This window comes from Oryctolagus cuniculus, chromosome 17, assembly GCF_964237555.1.
Source record: "Oryctolagus cuniculus chromosome 17, mOryCun1.1, whole genome shotgun sequence".
In the NCBI taxonomy this organism is placed as follows: domain Eukaryota; kingdom Metazoa; phylum Chordata; class Mammalia; order Lagomorpha; family Leporidae; genus Oryctolagus; species Oryctolagus cuniculus.
In genome coordinates, this window is record NC_091448.1 from 15,488,856 (window position 1) to 15,511,632 (window position 22,777).

Sequence of the window (22,777 nt, forward strand, 5' to 3'; positions counted from 1 at the left end):
CAGTACCATGCTGTTTTGATTACAACTGCCCTGTAGTATGTCCTGAAATCTGGTATTGTGATGCCTCCGGCTTTGTTTTTGTTGTACAAGATTGCTTTAGCTATTCGAGGTCTCTTGTGCCTCCATATGAATTTCAGCATCATTTTTTCTAGATCAGAGAAGAATGTCTTTGGTATCGTGATTGGGATTGCAATGAATCTATAGATTGCTTTTGGGAGAATGGACATTTTGATGATGTTGATTCTTCCAATCAATGAGCATGGAAGATTTTTCCATTTTTTGGTATCCTCTTCTATTTCTTTAAGATTTTGTAATTCTCATCGTAGAGATCTTTAACGTCCTTGGTTAAGTTTATTCCAAGGTATTTGATTGTTTTTGTAGCTATTGTGAATGGGATTGATCTTAGCAGTTCATTCTCAGCCGTGACATTGCTTGTGTATACAAAGGCTGTTGATTTTTGTGCATTGATTTTATATCCTGCCACTTTGCCAAACTCCTCTATGAGTTCCAGTAGTCTCTTAGTAGAGTTCTTTGGATCCTCTAAGTAAAGAATCATATCAGCTGCAAAGAGGGATAGTTTGACTTCTTCCTTCTCAATTTGTATTCCTTTAATTTCTTTTTCTTGCCTAATGGCTCTGGCTAAAACTTCCAGAACTATGTTAAATAGCCTTGGTGAGAGTGGGCATCCCTGTCTGGTGCCAGATCTCAGTGGAAATGGTTCCAACTTTTCCCCATTCAATAGGATGCTGGCCGTGGGCTTTTCATAAATTGCTTTGATTATATTGAGGAATGTTCCTTCTATACCCAATTTGCTTAGAGTTTTCATCATGAAAGGGTGCTGAATTCTATCGAATGCTTTCTCTGCATCTATTGAGATAATCATATGGTTTTTCTTCTGCAGTCTGTTAATGTGGTGTATCACATTGATTGATTTGCGAATGTTGAACCATCCCTGCATACCAGGGATAAATCCCACTTGGTCTGGGTGGATGATTTTTCTGATGTGTTGTATTCTATTGGAGAGAATTTTATGGAGGATTTTTGCGTCTATGTTCATCAGGGATACTGGTCTATAATTTTCTTTCAATGCTGCACCTTTCTCTGGCTTAGGGATTAAGGTGATGCTGGCTTCATAGAAAGAATTTGGGAGGATTCCATCTTTTTCAATTGTTCTGAATAGTTTGAGAAGAAATGGAATTAGTTCTTCTTTAAATGTCTGGTAGAATTCAGCAGTGAATCCATCTGGTCCTGGGCTTTTCTTTGTTAGGAGGGCCTTTATTACTGCTTCAATTTCTGTTTCAGATATGTGTCTATTTAGGTTTTCTATGTCTTCATGGTTCAATTTAGGTAGATTGCATGTGTCCAGGAATCTATCCATTTCTAATAGATTTTCCTGTTTGCTGGCATACAAGTTCTTGTAGTAATTTCTGATGATTCTTTTTATTTCTGTGGTGTCTGTTGTTACGTTTCCTTTTTCACCTCTGATTTTATTGATTTGGGTCTTTTCTCTTCTTGTTTTAGTTAGTTGGGCCAATGGGGTGTCAATTTTGTTTATTTTTTCAAAAAACCAGCTCTTCGCTTGGCTGATTTTTTGTAATTTTTTTTGGATTCAATCCTGTTAATTTCTTCTCTGATTTTAATTATTTCTCTTCTCCTACTAGATTTGGGTCTGGTTTGCTGCAGTTTTTCTAGGTCCTTGAGATGCGCTGAAAGCTCATTTATTTGGTACCTTTCCAATTTCTTGATATAGGCATCTATTGCTATAAACTTGCCTCTCAATACTGCTTTTGCCGTATCCCATAAGTTTTGATATGTTGTGTTGTGATCCTCATTTACTTCCAGAAAGTTTTTGATTTCTCTTTTGATTTCTTGAATGACCCAGTGTTCATTCAGGAGCATGTTGTTCAGTTTCCATGTGTTTGCATAGTTTCTAGGGTTTCCTGAGTTGCTAATTTCCAGCTTCATTCCGCTGTGGTCTGAGAAGCTGCGTGGTATGATTCTAATTCTTTTAAATTTGCTGAGACTTGCTTTACGGCCTAGTATGTGATCAATCCTAGAGAAGGTTCCATGCACTGCTGAGAAGAATGTAAAGTCTTTAGATGTAGGATTGAAAGTTCTGTAGATATCTGTTACATCCATTTGGATAATAGTGTCGATTAAATCTGTTGTTTCCTTGTTGATCTTCTGTCCGGATGATCTGTCTATTTCTGAGAGTGGAGTATTGAAGTCCCCCAGTACTATTGTATTGGAATCTAAGTCTCCCTTTAAGTCCCTTAACATATCTCTTAAACAGACCGGTGCCCTGTAATTAGGCTCCTGACTTTAGATCAGCAAAGCCAGCTGTTGTGGCCATCTGGGGAGCAAAGCAACAGATGGAAGATATCTCTCTTTCTCTGCAACTGCCTCTCTGTAACTCTGACTTTCAAATAAATAAATAAATGATTTTTTAAAAAAAGTTTGGTAACATTCAGCAGTGAAGTCATCTAGTACTGGGCTATTTTTATTGGGAATTATGAACTGGTTCAATTTCCATTTTGGTTATTGAAAATTTAGGTTTTCTATGTCTTAATGACTCAATTTTGGAAGACTGTATGTATCCAGAAAACTATCCATGTCTTTTAGATTTTTCCAATTTGTTGGTTTAAGGCTGTAGTAATTTTTCATGATTCTTTTTACCTCTGTGGTATTGGTTGTTACATCTCCTATTTTCATCTCTGATTTTATTAATTTGGGTATTCTAATTTTTTATTTCTGTTTAGTTGGGCTAATGGCGTATTAATTTTGTTTATTTTTTCAAAAAAATGGCTCTTCATTTTACTGATGTTTGCATATTTTGGTCTCAATTTTGTTTCTTCTCTAATTTTAATTTTAATTATTTCTTTCCTCCTATTAACTCTGGGTTTGATTTGCTGTTGTTTTTCTAAGTCCTTGAGATGCACTGATAGCTCATTTATTTGATGCCTTTCCAATTTCTTGGTGTAGGTACTAATCACTATAAAACTTCTTTTAACACTGTTTTTGCTGCATCCCATGAGTTTTGTTTTGTTTTGTTTTGACAGGCAGAGTGGACAGTGAGAGAGAGAGACAGAGACAAAGGTCTTCCTTCTGTTGGTTCACCCTCCAATGGCCACCGCGGCCAGTGTGCTGTGGCAGGTGCACTGTGCTGTTCCGAAGCCAGGAGCCAGGTACTTATCCTGCTCTCCCATGGGGTGCAGGGCCCAAGCACTTGGGCCATCCTCCACTGCACTCCCGGGCCACAGCAGAGAGCTGGCCTGGAAGAGGGGCAACCGGGACAGAATCCGGCACCCCGACTGGGACTAGAACCCAGGGTGCCAGTGCCGCAGGTGGAGGATTAGCCAAGTGAGCCGTGGCGCCAGCCTCCTTTTTGATTTCTTTTATGACCCACTGTTCATTCAGGAGCATGTTGTTCAGTCTCCATGTGTTCGCATATTTTCTAGAGTTTCTTTAGTTGTTAAATGTCCAATTTCATTCCATTGTGGTCAGAGAAGAAACATGGTATGATTTAATTTATTTTGAATTTGCTGAGACTTGCTTTATGGCCTAGCATATGGTCAATCCTAGAGAAAGTTTCATGCACTGATGAAAAGAATGTGTATTCTATAACAGTGGGATGAAATGTTCTGTAGAAACCGATCAGGTCATTTGGTCCATAGGGTAGATTAGCTCTGTTTTTGATTTTCTGCTACTTGACCTGTCATTGATGAAACCTGGGTGTTGAAGTCCCTCACTATTATTGTATTGGAGTCTATGTCTCCCTTTAGGGCCATTAACACTGTTCTTAAATAGCTTGGTGCCAAGGCATTGGATGCATATACATTTACTAAAGTCACATCTTCCTGTTGAATTGATCCATTAATCATTACATAATGCTGTTCTTTGTCTCTTTTTAACAATTTTTGTGTTAAAGTGTATTTTATTTAACATTAGGATGGCTATACCTGCTCATTTTTCTCTTAGAAAAAGTATAGTTATAGGCTGGTCTGGCAAAAAACCATGAATATTCTATGTCAAATTAATGAAACTGAAAAACAATATATCTTAACAAACTGTATTTCAACAGGGCTACTCATGATTTAATTCGTAAAAAGGCACTGCATTTAAGTTGGTATCCACTACAAGTGATATGATGGATAAAAATGAGTTTAGATGACAAGGACAATCTATTGAAGTCATGACTGGAACATCAGTTAGATAACGAAAGAATCAAGCAATATAAGGAATAAGTAAAGAAAAATTAAATAATGGAGTTTTTTTTTAAAAAAAGACTTATACAAATAGACATAATCATTTGAGTAAGCTTGTCATTTGATAAGATAAACACAGGATTCTCTATGTAAAATTTTTGTTAGTGGGGCTGGCACTGTAGTGTAGCGGATAAAGCTGCCACCTGCAGTGCCAGCATCCCATGTGGGCACCGGTTCGAGTCCCTGCTGCTCCACTTCCAATCCAGCTCTCTGCTACGGCCTGGGAAAGCAGTAAAAGATGACCCAAGTGCTTGGGCCCCTGCACCCACATGGGAGACCCGAAATAAGCTCCTGGCTCTGGATCAGCATGCAGCTCTGTCTGTTGCGGTCAACTGGGGAGTGAATCAGCGGATGGAAGACTTGTCTCTCTCTCTCTCTATCTCTCTCTCTCTCTCTGTGTAACTCTGACTTTCAAATATAAAATAAAAAATTTTTGTCGTCTTTACAGGAGGGTCAATACAGTTCTGCACACTTGCAGGAGCCTTTAGTTCCACTGATGGCACAGTCAAAAGTCAAAGGTGAGGAAAAAGAAACACTGAATATGTGCTTTGCATGGAGTACAGAATCTCTGAAGAGCTCAGATCCAGGTTTACAATGCAGCATCCTAACTTCAGCAAGTGTAATAGTATGTCAATGGAGAAACACTACACTTATCTGATTAAACTGACAGTAAATATCAGGCTATTTTTTTTTTAAGATTAATTCATTTATTTGAAATTTAGAGTTATACACAGAGAGAAGGAGAGGTAGGGATAGGGGTAGGGATAGGGGTAGGGGTAGAGGTAGAGAGAGGTCTTCCTTACCCTGCTTCACTCCGCAATTGGCTGCAATGGCTGGAGCTGTTCCGATCCAAAGCCAGGAGCCAAGAGCTTCCTCTGGGTCTCCCACATGGGTGCAGGGTCCCAAGGACTTGGGCCATCCTCCACTGCTTTCAAGGCCATAGCAGAGAGCTGGATTGGAAGTGGAGCAACTGGGTCTCAAACCAGCACCCATATGGGATGCCAGAACTGCAGGTGGCAGCTCTACCCGCTACGCCACAGTGTCAGCCCTATGAGGTTATTCTTGAACGATTTAGAGTGACTGGTGGGTTCTCACACTCACAGCTTCTAACTATGCTATCATACTTCAAAATATGTGAAAGGCTTCATTATGGTCACTTACCAAACTTTCTGGCTAGGAAAATTACTAAGATTCTTTGAAAATTTTTCTTTCCTTAGATTTAAGAACTGAGACAGAAATGGATTCAGATAGTAAGCATATACTATATAATGGTTACCTGTCATTTACTGAAAATTATGAAATGATTTCTCCAAAGCCAGACCTAATAGGTCTAGGGTTAACAAAGAGAGCAATAAGAAAAGAATTACATAAGATTATTTAACACTTTTTCTTCTTCAAAACTTCAGTAAACTAACGAAAATCCTAACTAATCAAGGTGAGAGGTAGAAAATGCTCACATGAACACTGTGCCAGTACTGTACTAAAATTCTATTGAAATATATTAAAAAGATAATTATGACTAACAACAACTAGCTGTATATTCCAAAATAGCTAGTAGAGAAGACAAAGAAATAGTATTTGAAGTGATGGATATTTCAATTATCTTGATCTGACTACACATTATCTACATGTATTGACATATGATACTATACTCCATAACCATGCATGACCATTATATGCTAATTAAATTAAAAGAATAGATAAAAACGAATTCTTTCCCAGGCAAAAAAAAAAGTCTGTCGAGACATTTTCAAAGATTAAGAGTGAAAGCCAATAACTTTTTGGCTTGTTTTTGGAATGTGCAGTTGCTACTAATCTTATAATAGGGAACTCTCAACAGAAAACACTCAGTAATTCTAACCCTAGATAAAGAATTATATTTCTCTGACCTTACAATATTTGTCAGAAATTCCTAGTCTTTGTAAGAGGACAAGTTGCTTTTCAATCTCCCTAAAAACCCGGGTGTCATGTGGCATAACAGAGAAAGAATAGGGAAGGAGATGAGAAGATGATTAATTCCTGAGAATAGGATATGCAGAACTGAGTTGCCTTCCCTAGTAGAAAGAAAACCACAAACACACACACACACAAAACACAAGAAGGCTAGCTAGAGAAAGAGAAGTTTCATTTTGCCAGAGAAAGTTTCAGTTTAGAGGTAGAAGTGGGGATTTTTCTTCTGGCTTTCCTTAAATACACAAAGGAATGAAATATCATTTACCTTACTCTTCTTGATTTTATGGCAATAAAAGGAATGGTCTATAAAAAGGCAAAAATCAGACACTGACTTGGTCTAGAGGCCTTTCTTTTCCTAGCATTTTCATAACTATCCTGCCACCCATGGTTTTTACACTAAATAAGACATACTACTCTATTTACCATATTACTTTCTGTAAAATTAAAAAAAAATCCTAACCAAAGGATGGAGGGTGAAGTAGTGTTGCACAGTAAAGAAAAACAGAAGTTAAAAAAGCAAATCTTAGATTTAAAAATACATATGGTTTTCTTATGAATTCTGTTATTGTACTAATGTACCTCACCACATGTATGGAAGGAAAACACAGAATTACATATAACTATCAAACAATAAACTTGGTAAAGAAGAAAACAATCAAACCAGAGTTTTTTTTTTTAATAAAATCTGACACAAAAGGTAAATATTAGCTCCCCAATACATAAATCTTTCTATGACTAGAAATAAGAAACTTGAGAAAGTGTCAGTATCTATGAAAGATAAAAATCTCAAAATCCTGTTGGGGAAGTTCTGCTTCTATACATCTAAGTAATCTTCTACAACATGGACTTCTCTCAAACAACTGTTAACTCTCAACAGCATCTGAACAACATCTGTCTAAATGATCTGGAGATTAAACACAAGCAGATTCTGCAGGAAGGCTGTGAATTTGAAGAAAAGACGAGGCTTGGACAAGTTTCCCATTTCTTTTCTGTTTTTAGCCTAAACGCAGACCATAGGCAACACTATACAGGGTCATTAAAACTCCAATAGAAAGTTACACTTTTTCTTATCTGAAGAATCAAAAGACAGAGCTTTTGGCAAAAACAGTGACTGGAAAGTGAGGGATAGAGAGCTTACAGAACAAAATGACAATGCTTCAGAAGGAGCCCAGATTCTGCACTTAACACTGTTCAAAGTTACTTGATATGATCCCAATCTTAAAATTTTTAAAGAATTCCTCCATAATCTAATGTGATCTATGAATATAAATTTAAATAACAGTATAAGTTATACAGTGTATGTATATGTGCATATGTAAATATGTCTACATATACAGATTATATAAGTATAATATACAGTAAACAGACAATAGTTTAAAATGACAGTAGAGGAGCCAGTACTGGGTGTAGTAGGCTAAGTCTTTGCCAGTGGAGCTAGCATCACATATGGGTGCCAGCTCTAATCTCAGTTGCTCCACTTCCAATCCAGCTCTCTGCTTATGGCCTGCAAAAGCACTAGAAGATGGCCCAAGTCTTTGGGCCCCTGCACCCATTGGGGAGACTAGAAGATACTCCTGGCTCCTGGCTTTGGATCAGCCCACCTCCAGCCATTATGGTCATTTGGAGAGAGAACCAGCGAATGGAAGACTTTTCTGTCTCTCCTGCTCTGTCTGTATCTCTGCCTCTTAAGTTTTAAAAATCTTTAAAAAATAAAATGACAATAGAGCCAATGAATTTGAAGATAAATGAATAGAAGCTTCCCAGTTTAAAGAATATAGATGAGAGAGAGAGAGAAAGAGACAAAAAGGGACAGAAAGACACACACATACACAGAGGACCAGTGAGATGATATCTAAAGGTCTAACGGGAATGTAATTAAAGTCTCAGAAGAGAAAATGAGAGAAAAAAATGAAAGAATAATAGCTAAATATCTATGGAAAATAATAAAAGATAAAAATTCCCATAAATCCAGAAGCCCAGAAATGGTCTACATGATAAATATGAACAGAACCACCTTAGGTCTGTCGTAAACTGCTGAAAGAAAAAGAGGAGTCTTAAACGCAGCCAGAAGAAAAACATCTAACTTACAAGAGTCAACAATCTGAAAAATATCTAACTTCTCATCAGAAATATAGAAATCAAGGAACAATGAAACAATAACTACAAAGGCTGAAAGAAAAAACATCAATGTGAAGATCTAAATCCTGTTAAAATATTCAGCAACAATGGAAGGAAAATAAAATATTTTCACATAACAGAAAATTTAATAAAGTGTGAACTATCTAGAATCATGAATCATGAAATGGTAATGGCGATTCTTTAAGGCAAAAGAAATGGATGTCACAGGGAAACATAAGGGTTCAGAAAATAAGGAAGAATCTAAGGCATGATAACAATTTGAGTATATTTAAAAGGCTGCTTTGGCCGGCACAGTGGCTCACTAGGCTAATCCCCCGCCTGCGGCGCCAGCACACGGGGTTCTAGTCCCGGTTGGGGCGCCAGATTCTGTCCCAGTTGCTTCTCTTCCAGTCCAGCTCTCTGTTGTGGCCCAGGAGTGCAGTGGAGGATGGCCCAGGTGCTTGGGCCCTGCATCCGTATGGGAGACCAGGAGGAGGTGCCTGGCTCCTGGCTTCGGATCAGCGCAGTGCCGCCACAGCGGCCATTTGGGGGGTGAACCAATGGAAGGAAGACCTTTCTCTCTGTCTCTCTCTCTCTCTCATTGTCTAACTCTGCCTGTCAAAAAAAAAAAAAAAAAAAGGGGCTGCTTTTTACCCTTAATTTCTTTCCTATATATAACTGTTTTAAGCACTCTCCTAGGGTTTTAAAATGTACACATGATACAAACAATAGCCATTATGTAAGAGATATGAGAGGTTACAAATGAATCAAGTACTGTGAGATTCTATATTTTATATCAAATGTGGTAGCTGTATAAAGACATTTTCAAATGCACAAAGACTCATTCATTGAATTCTCAGATATCCTATCTTCAGAAACTGGTTGAGTATTGCAAATAGTGAATACACTTTATTTTATTGTTTTTCTAAATTTAATTGATATAAAAGGAAATTCACGTGAATTATCAAGAATAAAATCTGCTTCTTTTAAGATTAAGGGGTAGGGGACAAACATTATGGCACAGCAGTTTACGTTTGCGATGCCTATGTCCCATTCAGATTGCTGGTTCAAGTCCCAGCTATTTTGTACTTCTGATCCAGCTTCCTATTAACACGCCTGAGAGGCAGGTGATAGCCCAAGTACTTGTCCTCCTGGCACCTGGCTATGGCCTGACCTAACCATGGCTGTTCTGGGCACTGGGGAGTGAATTACTGGATGGAAGACTTCTCTGTCTCTCCCTGTCTGGCACTCTGCCTTCCAAATAACTAAATATCAGGGAAGTAAATATAGAAGTAGTACAAATAAGCATGTTTCTTTTCACTAGATAGCTATGTTTAAATATGATCGCGGCGGCCATTGGAGGGTGAACCAATGGCAAAGGAAGACCTTTCTCTCTGTCTCTCTCTCTCACTGTCCACTCTGCCTGTCAAAAAAAAAAAAAAAAAAAAAAAAAAGATCAGTTAAGAAATTTTAGTCTAAGCATATACTTTTGACATATAGATATAATCACCAAAAAAAAAAAAATCTGCAAAACAACATAAAATGACTGTCCTCTAGAGGAACAGAATTGGAAATGAAAACTGGTGAAAATGGGTACTGTGGATTTTTATTTCAGGCATTCTGTACATTTTGATTTCACAGCCAATATACTTTCATTAAAACAAACATGCAAATGCAAATATTATGGAACTAATATTTCTCACATTTAAAAATTCTGAAACCAATAAATATTTATTAAGGAACTTTAACATACTTGACATTATGATAGGCATCCAAACTACATTTTTTCTTCATCAGTGTCTTGGCTGCTCCACTTCCCATCTAGCAGCCTGATAATGTGCCTGGGAAAACAGCAGAAGATGGCCCAAGTACTTGGGCCCCTGCACCCATGTGGGAGACCCAGAAGAGGTTCCAGGCTCCTGGCTTTGGAATAGGCCCAGTTCCAGCAGTTGCAGCCATTTGGGGAGTGAACCAGCAGATGGAAGATCTCTGTCTGTCCCCATCTCTCTCTAATGCTGCCTTTCAAATAGTAATAGTAGTAGTAGTAGTAGTAATAATAATAAAAAGACAATTGGCCTTACCACGAATAGGTGAAAGCTCATAAGGAACTTATGAGTTCTCAACAGAACATAGATGATATCTTAATGTCATGGGAATATATTAGAAGAATAGGCAACTGAGAGACCTTGATTTTCTTCTCAAGTAACTAGACTTCCATTTACCACGTATGGTTAGATTTAGCACCAGATTCCTATCCATGCATATTTTATCCCCTATTTTATTCATCTCTTCCTGTGTAATGCTGCTTTCAGATTCCAAAAGTTATCTGGAAAAGCCTCCAAGAATCCATCCTTCCTGATTTCTCAATGTAAAATATAAAATTAAGTCCTATCATTTGGAGTGTTTTCTAATTTATTTGAAGAGGGACTAATGTTTACACATTCAAATTATTCTGAACAAAAAGAATTTATTATGTCCATAATATTATGAGGAGATACATAATTAATATAATCCTTGCCTCATCACAAAATTTGGAGGATGTCTAAAATGACAGATGAACCCTTTCTGTCATAAATCAGGAATTGGTAAATTACGACTTACAGGACAAATCTAGCCATCTGTTTATATTTTTTATAACCTGAGAGCTGATAATGGCCTTTATATTTTTAAGCAGTTGCATTTTAAACTGTTATATAAATACATACATAATATCCTTGATTTTGCTTGTTAGCAAGCCAAGTAAAAATTATTGACTATCTCTTCCTTTAGGAAAAATTTTGCTTATCGCAGTTGCAATTAAATGGTCAATTTAGCCTGATTAGAACTATCAACAAACACTGTCAGAAAGTAAATTTTACTTTTTCTTTTTATCTCATTTTGCTTCATTCAAGTAGCAGAAACCTTTATGCAGCAAGAAATAGTAATATTGTCATGCAATCTGTGTAACTAGGTTTACTAAAATGGAATGAACTTACATTTATTTTGAAAATATATTAATTTTGGAAGAAAACACATAGGCTATAGAGAAAATGAAAACTGACCAAAAATCCACAGATTTCCCTTTTAACCGATGGTCTTTCTCTTTTCTTTCTGTCTTTTTTCTTTTCTTTCTTTTTTTTTTTTTTTTTTTTTTGCTTTTCGGCATCTTGTGCTTACTTCTCTTCTTTCATATAAGAAAGAATAAAATCAACTAAGTTGATAAGCAGATATCCTGAAGCATTCACCAATAACTTCCAGGTTTTCAGCTTTAGGAGGTTTATCAGAGCCTAATAAACTGTGGTGGAAATGCCACCTCACTCATTACTTCTCCCAAGGAAATATGGACATATCTTCATTTTTATTTGGTGTAGGGCCTGAGAATTTACACTTTCAACAAGTTTCCAGTTGACGCTGGCCACAGAATACATTTTAAGATGCACCAATCCAAATGATCTCCAAAGTTCCTTCACAATTTGAAAATCTATGAGATAATATTATTTTTTGAAGTCTAAAACTAAGTTATTCAGATCTGACATGAACAACCACTAATACTGAATATCTGCGTATTAGCCCAGTGATGAAACTGAATTTATACCAAGGCCACACAACTGGTCAAAGTAGAAAAAAAGTAATTGTTTCCAATAGTAATAATGATGTGACATTTGGTTAGAGATAACGTTTAATCCTCCTCTTCCCTTTTTTGAGGAGTGGAAAAGGGACTGTTCAGAAAGAAAAAACCAAAACACACAATGAAGCAGAAAATGATTTTACCTCTTCATTTTCTGAGAATAGTTTTAATTTTAATTCTGCATCATTTTACCAGAGATTTTTCTGCATGGCATTTTTAAAAATAGATTACAATTATGATTTGGTTTATTTTAGTATGCACACTGATGTAACAGTGATTACATTCTTTTTGCTCTTAAATATTCTGTTTCATCTGTGCTGTGAACTTAAAAAATATGGTAGAGAATCAGTCATATATTCCCTCTGCCACACAACAGATTCCACAGCAATTTCCTTAGCACTATTTTATTTCAGGTAAACCATCCAGACACAGGTCTTCAAACACCCCCTCCCCTCCGCGAGGTTTTTTCTTTTGGACAGGTAGAGTTACAGACAGTGTGAGAGAGAGAGACAGAGAAAAAGGTCTTCCTTACATTGATTCACTCTCCAAATGGCTGCCACAGCCAGCGCTGCGCTGATCTGAAGCCAGGAGCCAGGTGCTTCCTCTTGGTCTCCCATGCGGGTGCAGGGCCAAGCACCTGGGCCATCCTCCACTGCCTTCCTGGGCCACAGCAGAGAGCTAGACTGGAAGAGGAGCAACCGGGACTAGAACCCGGTGCCCACATGGGATGCCAGTGCCACAGGTGGAGGATTAATCAAGTGAGCAGCGGCGCTGGCCCCCGTGAGTTTTTATATTGTATTAGTGTTTCGGGTCTTCTGATCTGCCACATGTTTCTTCTCAGTTTCAACTCCCTGAATCTCACTCTTCACTGATGCTTATGTTCATAAATTCTACCAAGCTCATTTTTACACAACTCTAAAAGAATTAAAGATTTGTGTGTTTTGTTTTTAAATTCCTGAAAAACATAATGTTTACTAATTATCTAGAGATTTAAGTGGCATTTTGGCATATCAAGGTAAGATACAGTGAAGTAGGTATATCACAAGTAGTTCTGAATTTGGTGTTTTATATATAACTCCAACTGTACTGAATCAGAGGTTTAAATTTGTAATTATAAGAGTAATATTAAGGCTGGCACCACGGCTCACTAGGCTAATCCTCTGCCTTGCGGCACCGGCACACCGGGTTCTAGTCCCGGTTGGGGCGCCGGTTCTGTCCTGGTTGCTCCTCTTCCAGGCCAGCTCTCTGCTGTGGCCCGGGAAGGCAGTGGAGGATGGCCCAAGTGCTTGAGCCCTGCACCTGCATGGGAGACCAGGAGAAGCACCTGGCTCCTGGCTTCAAATCAGTGCAGCGTGCCGGCCACTTGGGAGGTGAACCACTGGAAGGAAGACCTTTCTGTCTCTCTCTCTCTCTCACTGTCTAACTCTGCCTGGCAAAAAAAAAAAAAAAAAAAACCAGACTAATATTATATATGTAGTACTGTTTGGTAGCAGTAACAATAATAAAACATTTCATTATTATACAGATCCAGTTATAGCACAGGTTAGGTCAGACCATGTCCCTTGAAATGTAAATATTCAGTCAATTAACACATTTATGAAGTTATTGTCAACACTAATTCCTTTTAAAAAATTCACAAACTAGTTAATGGAAGATAGCAAAATTTTTATTATGCTATCTAAATGAAAAAAAAGGTTGAGATAAACAATTTACTTAGACTCTAAAGGGGAAATATAAGTAGCTTACTCAATTTTATTTCTTATTTTGTAATCATGTGGATATGTAATAGAGGATTTATAAAGGAAATAGAAAGTGGTGCCTGTAATTTATTTTTCCAATTTTAACAGCAGACAGAATATTGCTGATATGCTAACTCTATTGTTCTTAGTTTTCCTATGCATGGGTGTACCTTAGATTTATAACCTCTATCACATATTTCTTATAATATTAATTTTCAAAATAATTTATACTATTGGCAAAAAAAGAACACAGAGTTTGTATGAAGAATTATTACATCTATTAGTGGTATACTCATAGTAATATTCAGTGCTCACTATGAGCTGTACTTTACTGAACACTTGACGTGCACTGTCTATCCTCATAAGATTCTTAAATAGCAGCTACTCATTATTATGCACATTTTATTATAGAAGGAATTGAAACGTGCAGAGAATGAATAACCTATAAAAAGTCACTTATCTAGTAAGTGGTGATGCTGGAACCTGAGCCTTATATGTCTACTTTTTCATTTTAAGATTTATTTATTTATTTGAAAGGTAGAGTGCCAGAGAGAGGGAGAGACAGAGAGAGATCTTCCATCTGCGGGCTCACTTTTCAAATGGCTACAATAGCCAGAGCTGGGCCAGTCTGAAACCAGCAGTCAGAAGCTTCTTTGAATCTCCCACACGGGTTCTGGGCCATCTTCTGCTGCTTTCCCAGGAACATTTACAGGGAGCTGGATTGGAAATGGAGCAGCTGGAACTCGAACGGATGCCCATATGGGATGCCTGCGACACAGGCAGCAGCTCTGCTCTCTCTTTCTCTCTCTCTCTCTCCGCCTCTGCCTCTCTGTAACTCTGGCTTTCAAATAAAATTTAAAAATCTTAAAAAAAAAAAAAAAACAAGCAAGCAAGTTACAGTTCTCCTGTAACTGGCAGAGTTAACCCACAGTATACAGTGCATGGTTAGATGCAAAATGCTGATGAGGATGAAAGATAGGTGTCAGAAGCCAAAGGAAACTTCTTCAAATGTTATTATCCTTTGTTTTAAAAGATTTTTATTTAATTTATTTGACAGGTAGAGTTATAGACAGTGAGAGAGAGAGAGACAGGGCGAAACATCTTCCTTCCGGTGGCCCACTCCCCAAATGGCTGCAATGGCCAGCGCTGCGGTGATCCGAAGCCAAGAGCCAGGTGTCTCCTCGTGGTCTCCCATGCGGGTGCAGGAGCCCAAGCACTTGGGCCATCCTCCACTGCACTCCCGGGCCACAGCAGAGAGCTGGACTGGAAGAGGAGCAACTGGGACTAGAACCTGGCACCCATATGGGATGCCAGCGCCACAGGTGGAGGATTAACCAAGTGAGCCACAGCACTGGTCCCTCAAATGTCATTATCCTTATAAAACATCACTTGTTAAGGTTTTTAGTTTGGAAATAAAGCATAGTATGAAATCCCACCCATTTCCTATGGTGACTGACGAGAGCCAGTGCCCATGTTTTAAAGGACAGGGATGACCTAAACAACTGCAAAGTAGGGAATTAAAACAGGAACAGATTTGCACATAAAAGGTTCACTTACACTTTGTCATATTTCAGTCTCTAAAACTACTTTTTATGACATCCTATTGTTAATTCTATCAATAACAAATTAAGAAGTACCAAAAGAAATAACAGAAATAAAACCACTTCAGACAGATAAACCTGGAAAATCAATGTCTGCAAAATCCAAGGCCTAATTCAATAAAAATTATATAATTAGAATTAAAGTTAAATTAAAATTAAGGTAGAAGCAGGAAAGGTAGTTCATAAGTCAATGTTACATCGTACAGAAAAATAAAATAGTTTAAAATGTGAATAAATCTATGCTAAGTAGACTAGGTAATAACATATCTACAAAAATTGTTCATTAAAGCAATGATTTATCCCCAGAAAAGGAGAGAGCAAAAATGCCAAATACTTGGAACAATGAAGAGAATTTCACAATACAACAGAAAACATCTAGTGGTGAGAAAAAAAAAATAAAGCAAATTTTAACGTCATTGTTGGGAAACTCAGTCTGTCCTTATCTAGTGCTTAAACGTGAGAAACAGTCATAACTTTTTGTGTCCCGAGCCTCAGGCTTAGGTAAGCTGTACCCCACACATCAGGGCAACTTTTCAGTACTGAGTTTTAAAAATAGGCCAAAATCGGCATAAAGGAAGTGAATTCTCCCTTTTCTAGGCACTATAATGTTTTTAGTAAATCTTAAAAATCAGGAAGGTGAGAAGGAACATGACTCATTTGTCATACCTAGTTGTAGCCTCAGTTTACAAGTTTACCATCACAAGCCTGACCAACAAATTAAATGGTGAGTCATGACTTTTCACAATCTCACTTGAATAAAACCTCAGTGAGTAATGGTTCTTAACATCCTAAGGGGTTATCTGGTTTGCAGCTCAGCCAAAGGCATTCAAGTTAACAATATTATCAAGTCTCTAGGTAAGCTCAGAGTGTTTATTGATTTATTCCATTAAAGTTTATGAAACATCTACCATGAATATCTACTATATGGAAGATACTGTGCTAAAGGGTTAGGACATAAAAATAAAGACAACAAAATACTGTTTCTGCCTTACAGGAAAACAAGATGTAAATTACACACATATTAAATAATAATAAAAATGAACAATGACTGAGCACCTACTAGAATCCCAAACTGTCTAAAGCAAGTTACTCACTAAATTCTCACAGAAACCCTATTAGGTAGGTCCTAATATTACCTACTTTTTACAGAAGAAGAAACTGAGGCAGAGATAAGTTACTTGCCTAAGCACAAAGAACTAATTGTCATTCAGGATTCAATACCAGGTAGTCAGGATCCAGAATCCCCAACTATGTTATATAACTTTATGCTATACTATACAGCTAAATAACTTAAAAATTATAATCATAATAATTGATAGAACAATTCAATGTGCACTGAATGCATAACTTTACCAAAATTCTAAGCTTTTCATTATATCAGAATGTGACAACATATTTGTTTATTCATACTTTTTAGTAGGGGGTACTTTTAAATTGAACAAAGAAAAAATTACACAGTTGTCTATTGTTTTATTTTGAATATGAAACTGGTTCTCACTGGAAGTAACACAAATTCCCACTGCAGTACTTTGAACACTAATGATTACTGTATTACTGTTACAGAGAGAGGGGACAACATCAGTACTCACTGGACAGCAAGATGTTTTCTAAACCTAGGCATCCTTTTTTTATTGTCATAAAAGTTGAAACATTCTGATCAGAGTTTTAGTTACTCAACAATAACTTTTAAAAACTTAACCTAGCCAGGAAAAGTAAAAAAATAGCTTCCCTTTGAACAAAGAAAAAAGTGGAAAATACTGAGGACAGAAAAAGTAGAGAAAGCTCCAAAGGGAGAAAAAGGATCTTGGAATTCCCACTATGTGGCATCATCATTCACTACTGTTGTTATTGGGTGCTCTGTTCTAGAGGTAGCAATCAGCCTTTTACTTGTTAAACATTCATTTAATCCTTATAAATCCTGAGGTAGTTGTTACACCCTTTCAAAAATGAGAAAACTGAAGCACAGAGCAGTAATGTAATGTGACAATGTCACACAGCTAGTAAGCAGCAAAACCTTGACTGCTATACCACATTGCAGGAGTTAATGCAAATAGCCATCTGTTTTAGGGAGAGCTTCAATAATTTTAATATGAAAATGGGAAATTTGTTGGTTTGAAGATGTCAAATGGAGAAAGGAATTTATTTTATCTTCACAAGTTTTGAAGAGTATCACAGACACCAAAAAACAACTAGAATTCTAAAAAAGTGCATTTGGCTATGAATTTTTCATTAGAGGTATCCTTCTCTCTTCTCAGCTCCTATCAGTTTTATGTAGCTTCTTTTTCCTTTTTAAACAAAAAAAATTCAAATATTTGTCAAATGTAGATCACTACAGTTTAGGATTTAGATTACAGTTCAAGAAAACAAAATGCAGAATCACTTAATAACAACAGATTCATAATCCTTTAGGAATTTATATTTTTGACCTCTAAGCAAATTTCAAAAGTGCTTAAATATCCTCTCAAAATCCCTCCAAAAGTTGCAGCTCCCCAGGCAGGCACTGTGGCACAGGGGTTCAGGCCACTGCTTGGGGGTGTTCACATCCTATCTCAGAGTGCCTGGGATGGAGCCCCACCTCTGCTTCTGCTCCAGCTTCCTGCTAACGGGTATCCTGGGAGGCAGCAGATGATGCTCAAGTACTGGGTCTCTGCCATCCACATGGGTGACCCACATGGCATTCCAGCTCTTGGTTTCTACATGCCCCTATGTCGACTGTTGCAGGCATTTGTGGGCATGAACCAGAGGATGAAAGGAAGAGATCTCTTTCTCTCTCTCTGTCATACTTTCAAATAATAATTAAAAAAAAAAAACACACCAAACCTTCAGCTTCCATAGAAACTATATAATATTTTCCCCAATATCTTTCATAGTGCTCCTTACTCATCTCATTTGTCTTTTAACATAGGTTTTATTCTTTTGGTCCCTTAAATGGATATTTTATAAGGTTCACTTCTATTTCAAAAGTGTTTACTTTCATTGACAGGGATTGGGGAGAGGAAGTAGAGAGAGAGAGATCTCCCATTTGCTGGTTCACTCCCCAAATGGCTGCAAAGATGGCTGGGCAGAGTCAAAGTCTGGACCCAGGAACTCATCCAGGTTTCCCATGAGGATGGCAGCAATTCAAGTACTTGGATCATATCCAATATCTCCCCAAATGCATTAGCAGGAAGCTAGTGCCAGAGCTCAAGCACTTGGGCCATTTTCTGCTGCTTTCTCTGGTGCATTAGCAAGGAGTGGGATAGAAAGTGGAGCATCCGGGACTCAAACTAGCACCCATATGGGATGTCAGCACTGCAGGTGTTGGCCTTACAAGCTACACCTCAGTGCTAGTCCCTAAGGCTGATTTCTTAATCACCTTAGAGCAGGTAGTGAAGTTAGAGACCTAAATTGGAATTTTACTCTTTTTTTTTTTTTTTTTTTTTTATTTGACAGGTAGAGTTATAGACACAGAGAGAGTAACAGGGAGAAAGGTCTTCCTTCCATTAGTTCACTCCCCAAATAGTCACCATGGCCAGCGCTGCACTGATCTGAAGCCAGGAGCCAGGTGCTTCCTCCTGGTCTCCCATGTGCATACAGGGGCCCAAGCTCTTGGGCCATCCTCCACTGCCTTCTCAGGCCAAAGCAGAGAGCTGGACTGGAAGAGGAGCAACCGGAACTAGAACCAGTGCCCATATGGGATGCCGGCGCCGCAGGTGTAGGATTAACCAAGTGAGCCACGGAGCCGGTCCCTGGAATTTTAATCTTTTATTCTTAAATTGTTTAATGGTTAATCTGATTAGGTCTTATTTTCTTCAATAAGATTAGGACCTAATAAATCAAAGTACTAATGAAAAGATAAAATGAGTTACCATATGAAAATGTCTGGTCTAAAATCCTGAAATATACTAACTTTTATATTTATTCAATATTTATTCTTAAGAGATTTTTACCTACTGCTACAGTTTTAATTGTGCTCTAAGGGTATAACTTAAAAATTAAAACTTTGTTTCTAGAATGCTGAAACCACATTTCCACCATGACATCCTGCTGTTACCTTGAAGTCAGGGTATCTTAAAGCCAGCTGTCCTTCTAATCGCTCCACTCCTATGAACGAGGCCATCAATTCTCATTTTTAAAATCTTATACTCATCTTTAATGGTGCTTCCATATTCCTGGATTCTATAACTGGTTTCATTAACTTGCTGACCCTCCAAAATGTTTTTCTCTTTATAACTTCCCCACTGCTACGATCTTAGTTTATCACAGTTATCATCTCCTCAATCTGGTTCCCCACTTTCTCTTTCACAGCATCCTTTTATGAAAGCTCTGTCCCAGAGAAATCAGTGTATTTACTATTTAAAGCATCCTGGGTGTGTTTTCTTGCTCCACATGATTTTGTAGGGGTATGCAAGAAAGGAAATGGTTGTAAAAAATGTTTTAGAGATGCTAGGCTAAATAATTAAATGTCTTCCTTTACTACAGGACTTGAAAGAACTGTAAAAATACTATACTGCTAGTTTCTCTGTCATCATCTTTCCTATTCTGACATGAAGGGACTCCTTTCTCATCTCCCTGCAGTGTCCCAATTCCAGTCATCACTCACTTTCTTACTGAATAGGTCTTCCAGTTTCAACCGGATTCATTTTTTCACCCTTGCCCCTTAATTCTCAATCTCTCCAGAGAAATACCCTTTTTAAATTTCAGGACTCGGCTGGTGCCGCGGCTCACTAGGCTAATCCTCCACCTGCGGCGCCGGCACCCCGGGTTCTAGTCCTGGTTGGGGCGCCGGATTCTGTCCCGTTTGCCCCTCTTCCAGTCCAGGTCTCTGCTGTGGCCCGGGAAGGCAGTGGAGGATGGCCCAGGTGCTTGGGCCCTGCACCCACATGGGAGACCAGGAGGAGGTGCCTGGCTCTTGGCTTCGGATTGGCCATTTTGGGGGTGAACCAGCGGAAGGAAGACCTTTCTGTCTCTCTCTCACTAACTCTGCCTGTCAAAAAAAAATATTTTTTTCAGGACTCTACTTTTAAAATGATAGCCAAACCAGGTGAACTAAGTAATAAACTGGGAATACATACAGGTAGGCAGGTAGTAGTATGTTGGGGCATGCAAATTTATAGGAAAAAGTGTGGTACATTTTCCTAAAGAATGAGTTTTACTTCAAGTGTTTACTTGTATAATTCATGATAAAGTAAAAAAATGTAGAATGTAGACATTTTAACAGAAAAATATGATACTTTCAGGGAATTTCTAGTTTGCTTTTGACTTTCCTTCAGACCACAACCCGGAGCCGATTAGTAAACATTAAGATTCCTCTATCTAAAAGGAACCAAACGAAAAGTACAGAATGTGCTAACACAAGGCCATGGAGAACAAAGGTAAAGAACTTATCTCTATGAGCATGTTTCCTCTGTGCCACGTGTTATATTTAGATGCTTTATGTATCTTTTTTAATGCTTATAATGATACTACAAAAGTATTTCATTATTTTTATCAAAAAGAAACCACAGAAAAGTTAACCAGTCCTAAGCTGCAAAACTTACAGTAATTAAGATGCTTACTATATAATGTTAGACTGATAAAGAACACATTTATTATTTAAATATTATGACTGATTCCCATGAGAAAAAATAACAGGATAACTAGCAATTATTCTTTTAGAATAATTTTTCAGCAACATGACTCTTTCAGTTTTAATGTAGATACAGAAATTAAAAGGTTATTTTAATAGCACTAACAAACTCCAGACACTCAGAGTGTTTTTGGGGTGACATTTAAGCTTCAGTTAATGAAAATTATGGGGAAAATTTAGGCTTTCAATATTTATAATTCTTGTTTATTACTTATTCACTAGCACATTTTCTCCTTACTATCATCTAAAAGCAAAGCCTATTATCAACTATGAGTTTACCCAGTTAAACTCATGTGTTACATGAATAATATTAAAAATAATTTTTCACGAAATTCAGAAAGTAAACTTAATGATGTAAAAACTATTTTGAAGTGGAGAGAATGAACTAATGAATCTAAGCTTGAGGCTTAATTTTTTTTTTTTCACAGAGCATGTTTGGGCAAATCTGCAACTTGAGACTTTATATACTAAAATAAACTAGAAGGCTCTTATTTTAAGAAAAACTAATATATAATAAACAGAGTTACCATATCAGCTTAATAGGGATTGTTTAAACGTACTGTAGAATCTCTTAAAATAAGGAGCTTTACTAGTGGATATTAAATTACACAATTTAGAAACAAACAATTAGGTTTATATACATCCTTTCAGAAATATATTCATTAGAGAAATCCCTAAATATTAAAAAAAAAGATGTGCCAAGGAAGATTACTTGAAATGAATAAATTAAAAATACTAACTTTATTAAAAAGTATCTGTCAGAAAGACAAATACTGCAGGTTCTCCCTTTTTAATGTGGGAGCTAAAATTTAAAAAACACAAATTGAGAGAAAAGAAAGAAGTGTGTCAGTATTGTGTGTTATCAGTTTAGTAAAACTTTTATAGCATTGTCAAACCAATGGTTAAGAACTATTACTATAGTTCTAATGATATGTAATTAGTATAAAATTAGCTATATATAGGTGAAATAGTCATTTTTTCCATTCAATTATTATTTATAGTCATTGTCTATATTCCTACTAAACCAGAGTCTCTTTGCTTTTTACTTGTCAAATTTCTTATTTGGTGAAGTATTAAGCCTTTTTACTATAATGTAATTTTTAAAAGTGTTATCTCAAAAACTAAAAAAAAAAAAGTAAAGCAGAAGGAAATATGGTAGGAAGGAGGGGGAGGGATGAAGGGAATATCATTATATTCTTAGAATTGTATCTACAAATCACATTGAATCTGTTAAAAAACTAATTATAAATTTTAAAAATGTTTTTAAAAAGAAAAAGAAGTGTCTGTGAGTCTTTGTCACTATTCTTCAGAATTATGGTTCTGAAATAATGGAACACAAAATATTTTGTTTTGTATACATGCATTTGAGAAGACAGAATAGTGATAAAGCAGCATTAACTTATAATGTACATAGTTAATAAAGTAAATTTTAAAGTGCATATTTTCTTAATTTGCATAGTAATACTTAAAATTACAGATATTCATTTTATTTAATCTGCTAATTACACACAATAGAACCAAAATCTTTCTAAAATGACATAAGTGATTAATATTTTCATTATTCTTAAATACGTTAATTCTCTTCATTTATACATTTCCTAAACATTGGGCAAAGTTGTATGTATGGTGGCAAAATTCTCATAAATGGAAAGAATAGAAATCAAAGGTATAAGGACAAAACAACAAAAATCATTTTTAATGAACCTCGTCATATCTCCAAAGTACATTTTCCCTGAATCTTCCTGAGTAATTCAGGAAGATAAATAACAGAAAACATAAAACCAGATCAAAATGCCTTTTTCTTTTTTAGGTGACTAAAGATCCACCCAAACATTCTAATTCTGAAAAAACTATGTAACTACTTCTAGGGCATTTCTAAGTTACCA

At 36.8% G+C, this 22,777-nt stretch overlaps 1 protein-coding gene across 18 annotated transcripts in view; it reads right to left on the minus strand.

The window, feature by feature from the left end:
* Window positions 1-22,777, minus strand: part of TANC2 (tetratricopeptide repeat, ankyrin repeat and coiled-coil containing 2) — a 438,885-nt gene that overhangs the window by 236,543 nt on the left and 179,565 nt on the right. The gene's annotated exons all lie outside the window — the stretch shown is intronic.